We start from the raw sequence: 21,810 nt of genomic DNA on the forward strand, positions 1-21,810 counted from the left end.
TGCATTATTTATGTTTATACTAATATTTTTTTTTGAAGTACACCATATGGAAACCTTTCCCAACCTGGTGCTTCTAGAAGTTTTAGGCTACAACTCCAATCATCCCTGACTATCAGCCATGGCAGCTGGTAGCATGGTAACTGTGAGTCCTGGAAGACCTGCTCCCTGCCTTGCAGGCCCTTTTCCACCTGGCCAGTCTCCTGGGGTATTAGGCATCTCCCCATGTTCCCAAGCATTACCCTGCCACTGCTTTTCCTTTGCAACCTCAGCCTGCTACCTGTCTCTCAGTTTGGACTGCAGACATACATTTGCCAGGGCTGGCAATGGAGGCTGGTCCATTAGGGCGAGTGGGGCACTGTCCCTCCCACTAGGCCCTCACCTGCCTGAAATCTAAGAACCAACCCAGGGGGTGGCCCTTATTGCCAGCTTCTTCCTCTTTCATGCTGCCATCCTAGAACTCATTAGGGAGGTGGGTGGAGGCAAAAACTAGAATGAGTTGGCTCCTCTTGAGGAGTGATTGGCATGAACCAGTGTGGTTTAATGGAGTTCACTAATTTAGGGACGCGGGTGGTGCTTTGGGTTAAACCACAGAGTCTAGGACTTTCCGATCAGAAGGTCAGTGGTTCGAAGCCCCGCGACAGGGTGAGCTCCTGTTGCTCAGTCCCTGCTCCTGCCAACCTAGCAGTTCGAAAACATGTCAAAGTGCAAGTAGATAAATAGGTACCGCTCCAGCGGGAAGGTAAACGGTGTTTCCGTGCACTGCTCTAGTTCGCCAGAAGCAGCTTAGTCATGCTAGCCGCATGACCCGGAAGCTGTACGCCGGCTCCCTCGACCAGTAAAGCGAGATGAGCGCTGCAACCCCAGAGTCAGCCACGACTGGACCTAATGGTCAGGGTCCCCTTTACCTTTACCTTTTAATTTAGTTCAAGCATCTCTGAATTACACCAGAAACTTGTTCCTATAACTGTCGAGCAAACTAGATGTGAATTAAGATCAGTTTGGGGTAGAACATTGAACAATTTCTAGTTCATCTTCAAGTTTGTTCTCTTACATGTCTTTTTTTTTGATGTACTCTTTGGAGTAAAACACATCCCACTGTGTTTTGATGTTTTCTTAGTCTTCTTAAGCATATTTTATACAAGAAGCTTGTAACACTCTGAATGCTGAATTTTTTTTGCAGAGGATCATCTGGATGAACTTGAATTGAACTGTTTGTTTTGTAATGGGATGGATGGGAACTGGAATTCATTTCTTTCTGAATATGTTGCACTTGAACTAGAAAAAGTTCCTTTTAAAAAATGAACTTTCCAAGCTTGTGGCTCCACCTACTCTTGGTCTCTCTGTCTTCTGCCTCAAGGAGTCACAGAAGAGGACTGCGCTTCAGGTGTTTCAAATAGCACCCTCCCCTTATGACTTTGCATATGCTTGGAGGAGATCTTGCTTCCTAATTTACACATGTCTCTTTCGCCACAACCCACTTCCTATATTCTTTGAAGCATCTCATGTTTTCTTTTCAGAGTTGGGTTGTTGGTTTGGCCTTGTTCCTTTCATGTAAAACCTATTCCATAGAGAGGATGGTGGAACACAGCAATAAAACGAGGTTTCTGAAAGCCATGGTTTTATAACTTCATTGTTGTTTTATGTCCATCATTCATAACAATGTTTTTGCATTATGGATGGTGTTGGGGATGCATGATTCTGCTACAAGCTCCACTTACTTCTAGTATATATATTTTTATTCCTTGCAACAATGGTTGTGACAGCCAGCTGTGGACAAGGGCCCCACTCATCCCAGCCACCATGCCAGGTTGGCTGAACAACAGATGCACCCCTGCTGGGCCCTGAACCTGTGACTGTAATGAGTCTGGACATCTCCAAACTCTGACTTACACCATTAACGAATCCCCTTCCACTCCTTACCATAGAGAACTAAGAACTCTCAAATAAACAACCTCATTGGTTCAGCTTCTTCTGATCATCCCATGCACATAACAGTATGCCCAATTTGATCGCATTAATTGATGTTTTTTATCCTGATAAGAGAATCACAGCCACCAATGTGATGGACTCTTTAGCTTCTGCATTCAGTACATTAAGCCTTCAAGCCACCCAGAAATCTGACATTGCATTTATAGTTGGAAATGCCTTTGTTTCTAAGGTGGCTTCCTATCAATGGTTTTTCATAGAATATGTCTCAGGCGAAGCATGTGGAGTCCACATTGCATCCTGCCTGGTGCCTCCAATTAGGATTCTGCTTCCAAGTCTTGTTGCTGGGATGCATCTCATTAAAGAGGTCCTTGCAGTGGTTTTAGAAGGGGCTCACCCCCTTCCTGGGTCCTTGCTTCAAAGTTGTAAGGTTGGCCTCAGTAGACCTCTCCCCCTTTTTAAAAAGAAATTTCATATCACATTAGAGTAGAATCTGGGGTGGAGGAATCTAGTTGTTTCCCTCTCCTCCTCCTTATTCTCCAACTCCAGAAGAGAATGAGCCTTCCTACAACAACCTTGGATGTATATATCAGATGCATTTTATGCATATTCATTCTCATAACTTGACAGATGGGAGGGATCTTCCCGTCACCGCAGCAGGCAGACAAAAGGGCCGTTGGCTGTTTGCTGCACATGCCGATTTGCAAGGCAGAATATCACCCACTTGCATTGATGATTATATAGTTCTACCCATCTGTCTGCCACTGAAGGTTGTAAGAGTGAGATACAGCTCACACCGTCTTCATAAACAAAAGTGGATTGTACTGTCAGTCGTTAGACACGCCAACTAATTGGAGCTGTCGACAGACACAATATTCTGTGTCAACAGCTCTGGTAACAGTTTGAAACAGCAATGATATGTTGGGTGATGGCGAGGTTGACACATATGTTGCTAATAGCTTGCTAGGAAATCTGACATAGGCAGAAAGGAATGATTCAGAGGTGGTTCCCGGACTCGAACATGGCCGTGAAATACTCACCAAGTCACCATGAGACTGAGAGAGGAGGAGAGGTGAGGAAGAATTGGCCACGGGTGGGAGAAGATAAAAGGGAGGAGGAATCGTGTACAAAGCCATGTACTTCCCACTTCATTTCTGCATCTTGACAACTTAATTTCATATTCCTCCTGCTTAACTTTGAAATGAAGCTTGGCTTCAGCCAATTTCCGACTGTTGCAGAGCATTAATAAAAAGGAAGAAAATAATAATTGGTTGTTTGCTGAGCTGGAACTTGGATAACATACTTCCCTTGGATCCCATTTTAATAGGGATGCCTGTTTACCCACCTTTAATTTGTCTCACTGATGCACACAGTTTTTTTCACGCACATTCTTGTCTATGGCAATTAGCTAGGGGTGTTAACACATGTGTCAAACTTTATCGGGGGAGAAACAAAACACAAAATACAGCACTGAACAGAGAGAAAACAAGTATCTGCAGCAAGTAAAAGGGGGGCACCCTTAGAGGTTATTGTCAAGATTTTGTTACTGGCCACCCCAATCTCTGCAGAAGATTCCAGGGGGTCATGGCACTCAAACAGGGTCTGTGTCCCTTTGGGGGAAAGGAGATGGGGTGTCTTTGAAATATGATTTAAATAGTGTTGCTATAGTTCAAAAAGTGAAAAGCAGGACACAAATGTTGTTGAGCTTTTTTATCTCTCCCCCCATAGAAAATTTGTACCTTCCTTTTTTCTTCTTTTTTTTGGAAAATCGCCAATAAATCAACACTTCCGATGCAGGCTGCCGTTCGCCCAAGTTTTCCTGGACATTATAGCTGCTTTTTAGAATATTCTGCCTGGGTGCCATTTCCGATGGACAAATCCCAGCTATGTCTGGGAAATTCCTGACGTATGGCAGCTCTAGATTTACACATATGTGCACTGGAAGCTTTCAATGGAGAAAGATTTCACAGCATTCACATATCAGGAGAAGCCCATCCTTCGCAGCAGCCCAGAATTGGATTCCCAGACATCTCTGTGCCTCTCTCCCAGCCTGCCTTCCGCCAGCTCGCCGAGACAGATCTAACATTCAGAGCAGCTCATGGAGTCCTCTGCCTTCTTCCCCAACCTCTAGATTTGAAAAGGCACATTTTTTCCAGTGTGACATCATGCCTCTCATTTGTTTTTCCAGCATATGCCCTTGCTACCCTAATCATAGCTGTCAACTTACAGATTTGAAAATAAGGGACCAGCAGCCTCGAAAATAAGGGATCAGCAGCCAAAATAAGGGATTTTCCGAACACAAGTATGTTCAACTTCTGAGCCCCTCCGAGCCAAAGGCAGAAAGCCCAGCCAGCAGCCAAACGAAGCCTCAAGCGGTGGTTCCCACAGCGCAGCAACCCGGCAAAGGGGATACAGCAAGGAAAACCACCGTCACCTCTCCGCTGGGAAGCGCTGAGCAAAGGCGAGTCCCCAGGCAATGCGGCCGATTTGATCGGCACAAGACATGCAAGCTCCACCCCCCAGTTGTTCTTAGACTCCTTATTGGGTGAGCAATGCAGCCAAGCAACACAGCTGGAGCCTTCCTCCTCCCTGGCTGGCAGGGAGGGAGAGGAGCTGCTTCCTTTGAAACCCGGGAAATTTAAGGGACATCATCAATAAGGGACAGCAGCGGGACATGGCGCTGGGATAAGGGACGTTCCCACCAAATAAGGGACGGTTGACAGCTATGACCCTAATAGTGTTATTTGCCACCCCTTCACTCATTTAAGCTAGTAGCCATGAAGAGGAAAAAAGCAGCACAGCCTAGCATAGTTTGATAAGAAGCAGTCTGGCCTTCAGACTCCTTATATAACCCTTTCATTTCAGGAAGTGAGGTCATGAAGGGAGATACGTGTACAGAAGCCCTATTTGTGTGCTCAAAAGGATGGGGGCAGCATAAAATATGTAGGGTAGAGGGTGGAGCTGTGTCACCCACACCCACAATACCCCTAGCCCTGACGACTCCACCCTGTCTTTAGTGGGAACAGGGCCAATTTAAGACACAACAAGTTTAAGAGACCCCAATGCATTACAAAAGAACTGTACTAACTGAAAGGACAATAAAAATAGAAATAATTAACTTTTATGTTTTCATAAAAGCTCACTAGTGAGGATGCAACTAAAAACCAGCAGTATAACTAAAACATACAGAATTTGGATTGCTCAGTCGGTGAAGCATGAGACTTTTAATCTCCGGGTCATGGGTACAAGCCCCGAGTTGGGCAAAAGATTCCTGTATTGCAGGGGTCTGAACCTTCGGGTCCCTTCCAACTCCACAATTCTATGATTCTAGCAATAAGTCTATTTGCATGTGAAATACCTTTAAATGAAAATATCATATGATTTCTCCCTAAGCGTATATGAAAATTATATCATAGTTATTTCTGCACAGATTCATAAATACAATATGGCTGGTAATTGTCTCGTCATTAAGTGTGTCTTTGTTATATCAGACTGATAATGTTTGTTTTAGAGTTTGAGTTTTGTTTCCTTTATTCTTTAACCAGTTATGGAACACTTGAGCAAAAATTTAATGTGTTTAAAAGCCCCTCATAATCTGAAGCCCTAAACAGTAGCTTACTTAGATTTTTACATAAATCTGGCACTAAGTGGAAAGTCTAGCAGAGCCTTCTAAGCTAGGGATGGTGGAGGAATTGGAATCACTTGGCTTTTAATGAGAAACTGCTTCTCAAACCAATACGTAAACCGAAACACCGCTGTCCTTTGAAATTCGCACTGCATCGAATTTTGCGATGCAGCATTAAAAGTGAGCAATATATACAAGCATGCATACATTAGGGGTAATTGTGCATAAAAACATATGTTCATGAAAATAACATACAAGTGTGCATAACATACAACTTGCTTGCAAAAATGTGTATATTCATTGAAACGGCATAGAGAATATGTTTAATAGAAGAAAATCCTCAGTAAAATGCTGGCAGATTTTCGTGAGGATTTGCTATTAATTGCAGAAAAATTGGAAACAGAAAAATAAGCACTTTCAGCTAAATACACTTAAAAGCCTCCCATCAATTGGTAACCTTGCAAGGCTTCTCAGTTCTGAAGAGGCTTCGAAGTGTGTCCAGTCAAATGCAATTAGAGGTCCCCCATGATATGCTCCCACTCCATACAGGAAGGTCTGGTTTGAACAGGTACACCCAGGTTTTTTTGTGTGTGTGTGTGTGTGTGTGTTTTTAGCAGGTTGGCTGCAGACCGATTCTCCCTATATACTTTATGTTCATGTAGGTTCTTCTGAGTGCATTATGAGGGTGACACACACACACACACACACACACACACACACACTTACCCCAGGCTAGCACTAAAAAGAAGCAAATGTACCCATGCACAATTTCATGAGCAATACACCTATACCTCCTAGTCTCTTGAGTGTAGCAAGGCTATTATTACACCAGCTCAAATGGAATGTGTTAAAAATAATAATAATTGCCTTTTTAAAGTGTGTGTGTGTGTGTGTGTGGTGAGGGGGGGTGTCATTAATCACAGTTGCCAACACTGCAAAGATAGAAGAAAAATCTGTCAAAAGCATTTTAGGGGAAAAGAAATAAATTAAAAGTGTTCCAAGAAAAAAAGAAAAAGAATACTGCAGAATATTTCAACGACCCCCTCCCGCAATTCGGCTAGCTAAAGAACAAGTTATTAAACACACTAACGAGAAATGAGTATAAATAGCCTGACAGCCATTTACTCCCAGTTGTGAACTGAGCAGCTGGGCTGATAAAGAAAGAGAGGATCATTTGCAGAAAGCAGGAATCAGTGGCTAGGCACTTTTGGCCAAACACAAAAGGCCGGTGCAGCCAAAACATCTGCCCCAGGGAAGCTGCTGTAAACTGCACCCTATGGCAGCTGCCTCTCCATTTGTGTGCAGTGGTTTGCATAAGGTTTGGGTTTGTTTTTTTTATAGAGAGGAGTATTTTCTCAACAAAGGTCCGTATAGTTAAAGCTATGGTTTTCCCCGTAGTGATGTATGGAAGTGAGAGCTGGACCATCAAGAAGGCTGATCGCCGAATAATTGATGCTTTTGAATTATGGTGCTGGAGGAGACTCTTGAGAGTCCCATGGACTGCAAGAAGATCAAACCTCTCCATTCTGAAGGAAATCAGCCCTGAGTGCTCACTGGAAGGACAGATCCTGAAGCTGAGGCTCCAATACTTTGGCCACCTCATGAGAAGAGAAGACTCCCTGGAAAAGACATTGATGTTGGGAAAGATGGAGGGCACAAGGAGAAGGGGGCGACAGAGGACGAGATGGTTGGACAGTTTTCTCGAAGCTACCAGCATGAGTTTGACCAAACTGCGGGAGGCAGTGGAAGACAGGAGTGCCTGGCGTGCTCTGGTCCATGGGGTCACGAAGAGTCGGACACGACTAAACGACTAAACAACAATTTTCTCCACACTATGATGATGGAAGTATGAGGTTCACAAGGATACAAATTCCACAAACCATTTGATGACCCATTGTGCAGAAATCTATGTTCAGCATGGATGGGGAACCCATGGCTCTCTATGTGTCGTTGGGCCTCAAAACCCATCAGCACCACCCAAGTTGGCCAAAGGTGGGAGCTGCAGTTTAGAAACATCTGGGAGAACTGCAGGTTCCTCTTCTCTGATCTCTCCAGGTCCCTCTTCAGCAGATGCTCTCAGACCATCTTGCAACAAGAGTACAAAATCACAATAAAAAGAATAGGTCAATTTCATAATAAAGCAGGATTCAGTGGAGCACATGAGTTTAAAAAAATGCCAGCGTAAGTGTCCCTGCTTAAGAAAGCCTGTGCATAGAAAACAGTTGTCACTTAATACTAAAAAGGAACCTAAGATGGCACTTGCGGGGCAGAAAATTCAAGAGATGCGATTAAAAGGGCCCTTTTCCCCATCTTCTTCTCTGCACCCCACTTCTCTTCAGATTGTGGTGTGCAAAGAAAGGTCTCAGGGGCTGAGAGGCTGATCTCATTCATTCATTCATTCATTCATTCATTCCCCACTCACTGAATTATTGCAGTCGTTAAGAGTCGTCAACAGGCTCATCACAGCTATCTGCCAATCACCCATTCCCACCACCCTTCTGAGTAATACCCCTCCCCACCTTCTCACTATATAGAAGGATCTGGCAACTTCTGTTTCAGTGTATCTGAAGAAGTGTGCATGCACACGAAAGCTCATACCAAGAACTAACTTAGTTGGTCTTTAAGGTGCTACTGGAAGAAAAAAAAATTTTTTTTTTGTTTTCACTGAATTACATTTCCAAAGGGGTTTCATTAAAATAAGCACAAGGATAAAATACAATGCAGAAAAAGCAAATAAAGCACTGAAAATACACAGCAACATTAGAGACACAGTAAAAACAGGGAAGCCAATAACAAAAAACACTTTCCAAAATGAAAAAGTCTCCAAATCCCATTTAAAAATCGGAAGGGAGGGATCTAGTCAGATCTTCTCAGGGAGAAAATTCCATAACTGTGGAGCCAGCCCCTGATATCTCTCAATTAGATTTTTTGCAGAGACAGAGAACTGGCCTCTGACACTGATTATAAGCGCTTGACTGATTATAAACATTGGACTCGAACCATAAAACTGATTAGCAGCAGGTTTGAAATGCTTGGTTAACCTGTGGAACTCAATAGCGGAAGGTATGGCAGCAGGTCCTGGTAGAAGGGCCTTAAAAGAAAAAGGGGATTGGACAAATCTGATTGCTAACTTGGACCTCCAGTTTCAAAGGCAGTATACCTTTGAATACTAGGTGCAGGGAGCATCAGATTGTGCAAAGGGGAGGGGGGGAGGGAGCCACCATTTCTGATGCCTTTAGAACCTCCTGATTATTATTCTTATGATAATTGTTATACACACAGAGTAATTAATCCCAGCACCGCTCCTCCAACTTGATGCTTTTTAAAGCATCAGAGTTTAGCTCCCCTGTAATAGTGGTACTTAATAATTATGCTAGCTGTCCCCAAACTACTTTTCCCCGCATCTTGTGTGGCGCAGCACGCACCACATGGGTCCTCCAGGTACAAATTGCTAAACAATTACCGATGAGAGAAAGGTCATAATAATAGGTTGCAGCAACCTTTGCTGTCTGCCTTTACTCCAGGAACGTTTATAAAAGAACCATTTCATCCCATTGTTATAATGATGAGGAGGAAGTAGTTTGAGGTAGTTAAAGACAAGCAAACAAAAGGCAGGAGTGCAGTGCTCTATAACAGCTACTTTCACTTCCTGCCTACTCCATTACGTCTGGCATTATGGGAAAAATAACATGATTGGAATGACCCAAAGGCTGCCAGGGTGGGCCAGGTTTACCTTGTGGAAAGCAGAGCGAACACTGTTGGCTAAACCTTTGTGAAAGCTGAAAGCTGTGCTTTTTAACAAAAATGCTATGCTGTCACCGAAAAAGAGGATTACCTGGAAATACAGTTTCTTCTCTGGGTTTCTTTTATCTCCCTAAAATCTCTCCCTTTTTTATTGTTTAAGGAGGCAAGGAAGAAAAATAATCGAGGCAATCTCCCCACTCCCCATCCTTGAAAACAAAACGACAACAAAAACCCAGGCTGCATGCTATCCTCAAATGCTGCGATTAATCGGTGCCAGCTTCAAGTCTGAGAGAGGCCTTGGGCATAATGCCCTTAATGGGCATCTCCTTCCCCTTCCTCCTCACGATCATTTTCACCAGCTGCTGCTGTTCCCCTCCTTCACCATTGCTACCCACCCACTGCCACCAATGAACAAGCTGGCAGCAGTTTCTATTGCATTTTCATCTCACCGCCGCCATTGTTTGGGCCAGAGCAAGAGGTGCATGACAAACAGGTTGTAGTAATGAAGAGGAGGAGGAGGAGTTTGGAATTGATATCCCGCTTTATCACCACCTTAAGGAGTCTCAAAGCGGCTAACAATCTCCAATTCCCTTCCTCCCCCACAACAAACACTCTGTGAGGTGAGTGGGGCTGAGGGACTTCAAAGAGGTGTGACTTGCCCTAGGTCATGTATGTGGAGGAGCGGAGACGCGAACCTGGTTCACCAGATTACAAGTCCACCACTCTTAACCACTACACCACACTGGAGGAGCATGTCCAAGAGGGCACCCGACGCCGGGCCCCTTGCTGGAGTGTGGGCCACCAGCAGATGCCTGGCCATGACTAGAAGAGCCAGGGTAGTGTAATGATTAGACTGTTGGACTAGGACCTGGGGAAGCAGGGTTCGAATCCCCACTTAGCCATGAAGCTCTCTTCTCTTAGCCAGTCACCTTTCTCTTAGCCCAACCTACCTCACAGGGTTGTGGTGAGGATGAAATGGGGAGGAGGAGGACCATGCACACCACCTCGAGAACCTTGGTAGATGAAGGTGGGATATAAATGCATTAAATAAATAAAGTACTTATTCACACAGTACATAGTTAAACTACAGCACTTGCTCCTACGGAAGACAGTGATGGTGGCCGCCAACTTGAATGGCTTTAAAAGAGGATTACACAAATTAATGAAGGAGAGGGCTACCTATGGCTACAAGCCGTGATGGCTTTGCTCTGCCCTCCACAGTTGCAGGCAGTAGTGCTTCGGAGTCCTAGTTGATGGAAACCACAGGAGCAGAGAGTGTCAGAGCTTCCTGCTTTGAGAAGAAACCACTTCAAGCAATGGTTTGTACACACCATGGTTTACTTCATGCATTGGTACAGTTGAATGATTATCTCTCAAGTGCTTTCATTTTTCCTCTTGTTCGCTGAATTTATTTTTATCAGTACAGTGGTACCTCTGGTTAAGAACTTAATTCGTTCCAAAGGTCTGTTCATAACCTGAAACTGTTCTTAACCTGAGGTACCACTTTAGCTAATGGGGCCTCCCGCTGCTGCCGCCGCCGCACGATTTCTGTTCTCATCCTGAAGCAAAGTTCTTAACCCAAGGTACTATTTCTGGGTTAGAGGAGTTTGTAACCTGAAGCGTCTGTAACCTGAAGTGTCTGTATATGTAGGTACCACTGTATATTTTCATTTTTCTTGCTTTTCCAGGAAGTATTATTTATTTCAAAAACAAAGACAAAGCAATCAACATGAACGTAAAAGCCAGTAATGTTATAGGACAGGGGTCAGCAAACTTTTTCAGCAGGAGGCCGGCCCACTGTCCCTCAGACCTTGGGGGGGGGCAGACTATATTTTTTTGGGGGGGTGAACGAATTCCTATGCCCCACAAATAACCCAGAGATGCATTTTAAATAAAAGCACACATTCTACTCATGTAAAAACACCAGGCAGATTGCAGGAGAGGAGTCATTGCATGATTGTGTGCAACCTTCTCCCCTTCCAAATTCTCTATACATAGAAATCTGGCAGGAAGATGGCTTTCTTCACCACCATCTCATTTCCTATGCATAATGAGGGTCCCCCCAATTACATTTATGTATTACATATGCATGCTGCCCATCATAGAGCTCAGGGAACCTGTCGTCTTTCTTCCTACTTTTTTTATCTAGATATGGTTACTGGTCCTGTTTTGTTTTGTGAAAAGGCTCAGAGACACTCAAAACTAGCAGGAATCATGGAGGAAATGTTGTCCAATAGTACAGGATTGCGCAAATGCAGATCAGACACTGTAATACATTTCTTGCTACTGCATTTCAAATATCATTAACTGTTACAGAAAAATCAAACATTTGTGCATGGAAGGAATCTATTGAAAATATCCACTATAAGAGGTTAGATGGCCATCTCTCAGGAATTCTGCATTCCTGCATTGCAGAAGTTCCACTAGATGACCCATTGGGTCCCTTCCGATTCTACAATTCTATGATTCTGCGAAAACTCACGGAGCAAAATTTCAATAGCAGGTTTCGGAAGCAAATTCGTTTTAGCTCTGTTGAAGATTATTTGTTTTCCTTTGACTGACAAATATATAAGGTATTCGTTCCATTGTTCTACTGTAGGGAGGCTCCCCCCCCTTCCAATACACAAGTATTAAACATTTAGCTACAAGTGTTGTGTGAAAGATCCACCCCATTCTTCACATACCGGTATTCACTCCTGTAGGCAGAGGGCCTACTCAGCTGCACACCAATTTGGTCACGTGAATTGACCCAACAGGTGGAATCCTAAGCTTGACTAAGTCCAAGAAATTTGGTCTGTTAGTGCCACTGATTTCCACGGAAGTTACATCCAATCAAGCATTTTGATGACCTCAGATTTTATCAGTGAGAGGATTTAAGTAAACATGATATACTTAAAGCCAATATACACCACACAGAGAGAGAGGCTCACTAACTATACGTATGTGTGTGAGAAAGAGATATATTTTTTTTCTCTAATCACTCAGACTTAATCAAAGTAGCTGGTGTTCAGGTCTGCTGCAATCAAATTCAAATTACATGTGCTGCTACTGAAAAGATCGGAAGAGAGAGAGATGGTCAAAAATGTAAAAAAGCTAAACTGTAAAATGTCCCCCCCCCTTTTTTGAAAAAATAAAATCCTTATTTTAATGAGCACGCGCGTAGATTTTACCTTCCCTCCCCCTCCAAAAAAAAGCCCAGCTGAAGCATTTATTCCAAGACATCAGGGTGCCCATCTATAATATTCAAAATAACAGTGCTTGCATCATATTAACATGAAACCACAAATGCTATAATTAGTGTTCTGAAGTAATAAGAGTGTAATCTACTTGATAATACTGCACTTAATAATGTCCCAGATAAATAATATCAGTCTTTTTTTTTTTTAAAAAAAAAAAGCTTAGTTTCTTTTGGCTTCTCTCTCTCTCTTTTTATGGGGAAAAAAGATAATGTGAAAATGAAGTAGCTACCAATTTATTTATTTATTTTCCAGAAATGGATCCTAGGTTCATTTGGAACGTTTGAATACCATCCTTCCTCCAATACATTCAGAATGGCACACAGCCCTCGCAACAACCTTGTGTGCCATAAATCCTACATAGCAATAATGAACTCCAGTCACTGGGTGTGGAACTTTCCATCGCCAAATCGGGTCCTCCCTTAAAGAGGGCACGTATTGCGGTGAGACCTGGACAACCGACACCCTGTGTTGTGGGTGGGTACAATTGGTCAGCCACAACACCCAATTGGTAGGTCCCACGAAGCTGGGTGCAATCTGGCCAATGGGACGCAGTCCAAAAGGTTCGAGGGTCCTATTTATGCCCATGCACATGACCCAGAGCTTCCTCTTTCGGCATGTGCATTTGGAACACCCGCCCACCTCTCCCTGCTTTTAGGGCATGTTGTGCTTGACCTTGCTAATCCGTCGTGTGTCGTCTGTCATTGGGACAGGGGCACGGCAGGAATTTTCCCCACTTGGCTGATTGGCTGTTGCCATTTAGGTTTTGCCTGCCGCATAGCAAATCGTCACAACTTGTAAGGTTGCAGATAGGCTCTGGTTCAGGTGATAGGGATGGGAGAACGCTCTCGCCATCCCTATGTGAAGGGTATTCCATAAAGGAATCCAAGGACTTGATGGTTTGGTCAACCCCTGAGAGGGGGTTTTGCCCGTGCCTGAGTCCAGGGGGACATTTGGGTGGCGGAGATAGCCTGTTCACGGCTTTCCGCTTATCCAGGTGTTCACCCTTGGCTGACCTATGCTGGTTCCCTGGGTCAGCGCTGCCTGCAAGCGTGCAGGGAGCTAGTTGAACCAGAGCCTATGCAACCACTCACCTTCTGTAATCAATAAAGTTGTGGCCTAAATTCTGCCAAAAATCAAAATTGGAGTCAAGTGTGAATTTATTTAGGGAGAAGGTTTCTGGGTCTGAACACGCAAAACAGTCTGCACCAAACAACACCAAAGAGTGAAGTGTCTGTAGACTTCAGGAAAACCAAAGTTCTTAAGAACTGCAACACACAGCTTTAGAAGGTGGGGACCCATGGGGTGAGGAGGAATCCGAAACAGCCCAATGAGGCTGAGCATGTTCAGTGGCTATGGAAGTCTGGATAAATGATGGTGGTCAGAATGCAAAAAGCCAGGGGGTTGAGAATGGAATGGAGTATCCTGGCGGTCAGGAACCCGGCACAAGACATAGTCAAGTCTCCTGTTTTGAAAATGTAAAATTCCACTTTTTTTTGTCAGAGGGACCTAAGGAACCAAACTTAAAACATTTGCCACAGAGCAAAACTCTCTCTCCCACGCTCCTCTCTAAATCACCTCGAGAACAAAATCAAGGGATTGGGCTAAGCTCTTTTCTGAACTGATCCAAGTGCTGGATTAGCAGAAAGACCTTCTCTGGGAGCAAAGAGCAGGTGCAAACAGGTGGAAGGATACATTCCCAGGGCCTTGAATCCCAAAAGTTTTACCACTTTCTTTTGCTTGTAATTTCATATTTTTTAAACAGAATGGGAAAGGAGAGGGATACCTTGCCAATACCAAGCATTCCCTTTTAAACACATTCAGCTTGCATTTATTTATTTATTTATTTATTTATTTATTTATTTATTTCCAGAGCTCACTGGAAATAAGCTACCACTTAAAACAACAGGCAAAAAGAAAAACCACTCTGCTCTCTATGTCTTTCTCAGTCTTCAGCTCCACTTTGGTTGGATTGTTGTGGGTTTTTTTGTTTTTGCTTTGCATTTCTCAATTGTCCTGTTCAATGTATTTTTATTTTTTTAAAGTTGTTGATCATCACTGGCAAAAATTATGAATTTTGAAACTGATTCTCTGACTGTTGTTTTCTCTTGCTTTTTAGTTGTTTCCCACAAACTTTTATTTGGACTGAAAAGTGGTATGTGTGTGTGTGTGTGTGTGTGTGTGTGTGTTAATTTTTTTTTTAAAAAAAACGTGCATATGTAAGACATTGATTAACTAAAGCAAATATTGCTACCTTCCAGGAACTGAATGAAAGTTTCTGCATGGTTAGTGGTAATTTTGGGTCCCTCGCACATAAGCATTTGAGTTGGGAGCTTTCCTTGTGTATCTGAAGAAGTGTGCATGCACACAGATGCTCATACCAGTAACAAACTTAGTTGGTCTCTAAGGTGCTACTGGAAGGATTTTTTATTATTATTTTTTTAAAATTTTGTTTCGACTACGGCAGACCAACACGGCTACCTACTTGTAACTAGAACATTTTATTTGCAGTTTTCCCCCCTCCATGTGTTGCATTTGAATCAGACATCTTAACCTACATCCATACTTTTACTGTGGGGCATTTCAAAAGCATTCAGCATACAGTGTCTTGTACTGGGGGGAAAAACACATTTCTTCCCACTGATGTGACATTGCTATTGCATTCCCCACATGTAATGTGTTGTGATGTCTGTACAGGTTATGGCTACCCCCACATAGTACCTGAAATGTGAATGGTTATAAGCAACATAAATCCCTCCAGTGACACAATTTATTTTCCATTTTCTTACTTTGTTTGAAAATCTGATTGTTGATTTAATGCTTCCAAGCAGAAATCAGCAAATAAGAGTCTTCTGGGAGCAAAATGTACCCACTTGAGAGGTGATCCTTAGGCCCCCAATTACTAAATCACACAAACACTGTTTTCTTCAGACCAGTATCTGGTTCTTGAGACCATGCAGATGCCCAAATTGCAACTGAGGGTATGCTGAACCCATAATGCTTGCTTTTTGTTACATAATCAGGGGAAATTATTTAGCAGCCACACAAGGAGAACAGAAGCTGCCAATGGAGGTGAGAGGTTTTGGCTCTTGCACACAGGAAATAAGGGAAATAGAAACCAGAAAGGATTTTCAGTAATTATTGTAGCAAAGATTTTCATATGGTCATATTACTTAACACAAAATGCTAATAAAATGCAGTTGTGTTTAGGGAAGCAAAATATTCTAGAGTCGTTATTTGAATAAACTTACAGTGCAAGAACTTGGAGCTACAAAAGGGCACACGTTATGTAATCCTTTATAAAAACCACTCAGTGTGATGTCTAGACTGGCATCCTTGAATGTGATCCATTTTTGAGCTCCTTTAAGGGACTGGAAATACTGTTGCTAGAGCCAAAATAGAATGTAAAATTCAGAGAAGGAGAAGGAGAAGAAGAAGAAGAAAAGACTGAGGTAACTACCGATTGGTCAACTTGAAATGGATACCAGGAAAGGTCCTAGAACAGATAATTCAACAGTTGGTTTGTGAGCACTCAGAAAAGGATGCTGTGATCACTAAGACCCAGCATGGGTTTCTCAAGAACAAGTTAAGCCAGAGGAATCTCATTTCTTCTTTTGACAGAGTTACAGTTTTGTAGATTAGGGGAATGCTGTGGACATAGTGTATCTTGATTCCAGTAAGGATTTTGGAAAGGTCTCCCATGAGACTTTTTTTTGAAGAGGAAGAAGAAGATGGGTTGCATTCTGATTCTTGAGAGAAATGGTGATCACAAGTAATGGATCAGAAATGAAAACCTAACCCTGAATGAAAAAGCACTATTGAGCAACAGGGTAGATCAGTGATTCCCAACCTTTTTTTGGCCATGCCCCACCTAAGCATCTCTAAAATCCTGCCCCCCCCCCGACATATAATTCTTATTATTCAAAAAGTGAACTCCTATTCACGTGGAAGAAGCCTAAAAGGCCATTAACTTGGTCTAATTCATCCTCAAATTGCCCCCCTTAAAAATAAAATTGCCCCCTGTGGGGCATGTGCCCCACGTTGTGAACCACGGGGGTAGATATAGGTCTACATCACTGTTTTTTCCCCAAATGCAGTTGGTTGCTATCTAGTTTTTAGAGATTCTACAGTTAAACTATAGAATTTGCTACCACAAGATGTAGTGATGGCTTTGGAAGATTAGACAAACAGGATAAGGCTATCAATGGCTACTAGCTACAATGGCTATGTTTAACTTCTACAGATGGAGACCATATGCCTTGGAATACCAGTTGCTGAGAATCACACGTGGAGAGAGGGTTGTTGGACTCAAGACTTGCTTGTGGGCTTCCCATAAGCCTAGGCATCTGGTTGGCCACTGTGAGAACAGAATGCTGAACTAGATGGGACTTTGGCCTGATCCAGCAGGACTCTTCTTTTTTAAAAAAATATTTTTTATTAAATTTTCCATTTTAACAATCCAATCAAATCACATTAAATATTCCAAATTATACAAATACATATCATATAGTCCTAATATTCTGCCAAATTATAAATTTTTGTTGGGGCTTCCTATACTTCAAGTTCAGTGTGGCTCTAATCTTCTTATATTTCTACTGCCTTGAGTTTCCAATAGTTCCTTCTTTAAATCTTCCTGTTGTTATCCTTCCTTCCCAGCAGGACTCTTCTTATGTAAAATTAGTTTCTTACGCAAGGAGTAGTGTGGTGTTTGCCCTCCTAGGTGTGTGACATCATACTGGGTTCATAGGGCAAGGGTTAACTAACTGTAAAATTACTAACCAATGGGAACCCAGGGGGCAGAGTTAACTGTGTATAAGGTTTAAGCACAGAGGGGGTTTTTTTAGGAGTTAGAGTTAGGTGGTTGAGAATACAGTCTGGAGTTAGAAGAGACAGATAAGTGTGGGTTGAGCTAGTCTGGTGTGTGTGAGAGAGAATTTGTTAAGAGGAGTCAGTCAAACAGTTGAGATAATCAGTCAGAAGGTATTAGGAAGGTATAGGCCGGTAAAGAAACTAAAGTTAAGGTACTGACAGGAATATTATCGGAGAAACCATAAACTTGTTAATGTTTGTAAAATAAACTTGGGTTTTTTTGGTTCACTTTTAACAACTGTCTGGACTCAGTGTTTTACCAGAGTAACTGGTTGGTGGCAGCGGGGAAGCGAGCACAGTGGTGGCACAGGGATCAATAGACCGTTAAACGTCCGGGGACCCTGTGTGATCGCCACAAGTAGCTAAAGGGTTAAAGTAAATCTACCGTATTTCACGTATATTGCAAGTGAGACTTTTGCCATTTCCTGTAAAGGATTATAGCAGCCAACACTTGTGCACCTGCAAAAATGGTGGCCTTTAGATGCTTATTCATGCAGACTGTGCAGGTGCGTAAAGTATCAATTAAGTCATAAGAACTTGATATGAATTGTGAAAATTGTAGAATTTGTTAGATCAAAGCCGGAGTTCATTATACATTTGAGAATTCCGGACCCACTAAATCTGATGTGCAAACCAGCTTATCTTAAATGTTGGTGTTATGGCTACTTTAAACTGCTAGATTCCCTTTAGAACCCTAAATAACTTTGGTCCAGAATGCCTTTGGGCAATGTTGGGTCACCTTCCTGGCTCCATGGGCCAGTTCCTTAGAAGGATATGCTTTGCAGGCCAAATTTAACAGGTGGGTAGGGCTGCCCACCTGTTTATTATCTGACATCACAAATGATTTGAGGGAATTTGGTGCTTTGAAATCCCAAAGTCAAGGCTTCTAAGCACCAGCAGGTAACAAGGTGTTCTTAAAAGATAGGTCTCCCCCTTATTTCAGCAGCTGTTTCACTGCAAACCCCTTGGTGGGGACGTTGGAGAGGGCCTTCTCAGTGGCTGTTCCTAGACTTTGGAACTCCTTTCCCAGAAAAGCTAGGCTAGTTCCCTCCTTGCTGTCCTTCCACTGGCAGGTGAAGATTGTTTTATTTCTACAGCCCTTTGGGAACTGACTTTTTTTTTTAAAGGAAAGAGTTTCTAATGGTGTTGTGCTGTCTTTACAATCTGTAGTGAAAAAGATTTGTTTTTATATGTTTTGAATTCTGAATCTGGAGAAAAGGCAACAACAAGAAGAACACTGAACTAGCTGCAGCTTCCAGGCCATTTCATGAATCAGCCTGGAATCAAAAGTTCTACTTAAAGTTCCAGGTCCTAAATATCTTCCTTGAAATCCCATTGTTTCCTATCAAACATATTTTTACATCATGCATATGAAACTTCAGTAAACTGTTTTTAAAAAAATATTTATGGGAAAGGGTTGGTAATAATACCTTTGCTTCTGTTCTCATTAATTTTATATGAATGCGGGATCTAGTGCCTTATGGAAATCAGAGTTTTCAGCTTTATGCTACTCAAGGACCAGACACAGTAAAATAAATCACAGGAATATAAAATGTAATATAGAAAAAATCTCTGTGTTGCTGGGCTAAATGTGTACATGAATCATTTATCTTCAAAAGTATGCAGTGTGTTAAACTTCTGCTCGTGTGTATGTGTGTGTGTATATATTCATTTATGTGATTAATTTCTGTATTAATGAAAGTTGAAAGACTGATAAGCATGAATGCATCCCTTTATGAACAGGCCAGCGGAAATCACTGCTCAACTTGCTACCTCAACGCTAATATAGAAGGCCCGAGCCTGATGCTGAGTGGGAGGACAATTAAAATTTTATGCTCATTTAATCTTGCACCCTTTTGCCGCAAAGGATGACAATGTGCCCAATTTCCCCCAATGGCTGGGGAACCTTTACGTAACCTTGGTCACCAAACTCAGCTCACCAGACGACTGTTGAGAAACACACACACATACACACAGAGAGAGCGGATTGTGCTAATGTACGCTTGCTCTAACAGGGGGGCTTAAAACCTCAAGTTTCAATAAAACACAAACAAGTTGAAGGGTCTCTTCAGTCCTCTTTCTTTTGCCCAGGACATTGGTTTGTTTCAGATTCCCATTGCTTTCAAAACTTACCTCAATGAATTGATTTCTGCACAAGATAGAAAAAAATCCTATACAAAGCTTTCGCCCACCAAACAACTGGCCTTCAAGCCGTTAACGTTTTGCTCTGGTACCCAGCAAAATTGATTCTTTTAAGAGGTGGGTTCAAACCCCCCCTTGGTATTTTTGTCCTCTCTTTTCATGTGCAAGAGCTGCACTCTGTTTCCTGGTCATTTCCTTTAACAGAGGGTTCATTTAAGAGATCTATATTGTGTTATTATCTATCTGTGGTGCTGTGGTTTTAGCGCAGAGGCAGTTTATCTTATTAAAGCAATGCTCTTTGAGAGAGATTCATTTAAGTGTGACCTGGTGTATTATTCTTGGAGCCTTTTGCGCGCTGTCTTGGACATCTGAGAGTCGTAGAAGTCTCTAGTGTATCTACACAAGGGCACTTTTCAATGCTATTCCGATAATTTTCATTCAGTTTAAAGGGCTCTTCTGTGCCTTCGGAATTGCTTGAAGCCTCTCTGGCCTTCGAAGGACTACAAATATTTGAACAACAGTTTGAAAATATGCCCCCATTTTCTATATAATATAATCTCCAGACAGAGAGGGTTCAAGTCATCCTGCCCAAATAGGAACTGGTTCAAGTTTGTCCTTTTGCAGAACGAACTAGCTTGCTTCAAGTTCATCCAAGTGAACTTTTTAGTTCATAGAAAGCTAAGCCTCGGCATTCAGAATCTTGCAAGCTGCTGTGCTGAAGTCTGGAAAGAAATCAGGGGCCACATAGAAGTAATAAGATGTCTGACAGAATGTCAGTAGGTTAAGCTTTCCTCAAAAATTATATTATTATGCTACCCTGTTTAATTACCCTGCTTAATTTGTGCCTGCCATCCACACAGCTGCTAAAGGCACAAGACATTGATCCATATGTTCCTGTACCTGTATCTCAATGTAAGTTGCTTCTGTTGGAAAAGATTGGATCTCTTCCACAGGGAAGATGCCGGAAATGCCTTGTATTCCTTCCTTCTGAGTAGCTGGCAGCAGTAATTAAGTGGTTAAATGTCCTTAGCATGAGCAGCCTCTCCTTATCTGGAATGAACTACTGGAATGAACTATTTCAATTTATCAAATTTTACTGAATTAACGGGGGGGGGGGAATCTGAATTACACCTGAAAGTGTTTTCCATAACTGCTGGTTGAACTGAACATGAATTAAGTTCATTTGGGGCAGACATTTGAACAATTTCTAGTTCATCTTCACATTTATTCTCTTCTATGTGTATTTTACACTTTCGACACTTTGAAGATGAAATGTGAATTACACCTGAAAGTGCTTCCTATAACTGCTGGCTGAACTGAACACGAATTAAGTTCATTTGAGGGTAGACATTTGAATAAATTCTAGTTCATCTTCACATTTATTCTCTTCTATGTGTATTTTACACTTTAGACACTTTGAAGATGAAAGGTTATAATTGTTGGGGGAAATAAATGTCAACCGTGTGTGTGTTGATGTTTTCTCAGTCTTGTTAAGTGTGTTTTATACTTCAGCATTGTAACACGAGGAATGCTGGAAGGGAATGGCCAAGGGTTATTTTGATGAGTTCCAATTGAACTATGAGCTGAACATGAACTGAACTAGTTTGTTTTGTAAAGGACGGAATCATGGAACCGTAGAATTGTAGGGTTCGAAGGGACCCTGAGGATCATCTAGTCCAACCCCCTGCAGTGCAGGAATAGGTGAACTATATTTATGTTCACGGTCAAATTGGACACTTAAACTTGAACTAGTTTCTTTTAATCTGGGGCTGCTTACTGGTCAAAATTTGCTGAGTGTTGGGGGTGGGGATGTGGGGTTGGGGTTGGAACTGAGTACCCTGAAATAAGGCAAGCTGTCTGGCTTGCTAGAGCATTGCGCAGGAGCACACCTCACTGCCCTATTTTGTTGCAGGTCCACCTTGCACACCTCTTATCATAGATTTTCTTTTTTAGGTGCTTCTGAGTCAACATTCTGCTAGTTTGCACCATTAACAATGGGATAAGATGCAAACTCTGAGCTCAATCTTGCTGTTTTAAAAGTTGGGAAGAGGAAGAAAAGTGATTTAACAGTGGGGACAGGACGGATCCTGATTTGACCTAGATAGAACATTCTGGTTGGTCCTGATTGACATGAAAGGGTTAAATGTGTAAAAAGCTTCAATTTCCAACCCCCCCTGCCCCCAGCCCAACTCCTAACAGTGGTATTCTGGGTAATTACTACAGCTTAAGCAAGGAGGCCACACCTTAGATAAATCTCTAACACCGGTG

The sequence above is a fragment of the Podarcis filfolensis genome (genome assembly GCF_964270895.1).
Source record: "Podarcis filfolensis genome assembly, chromosome: 5".
Taxonomy (NCBI): domain Eukaryota; kingdom Metazoa; phylum Chordata; class Lepidosauria; order Squamata; family Lacertidae; genus Podarcis; species Podarcis filfolensis.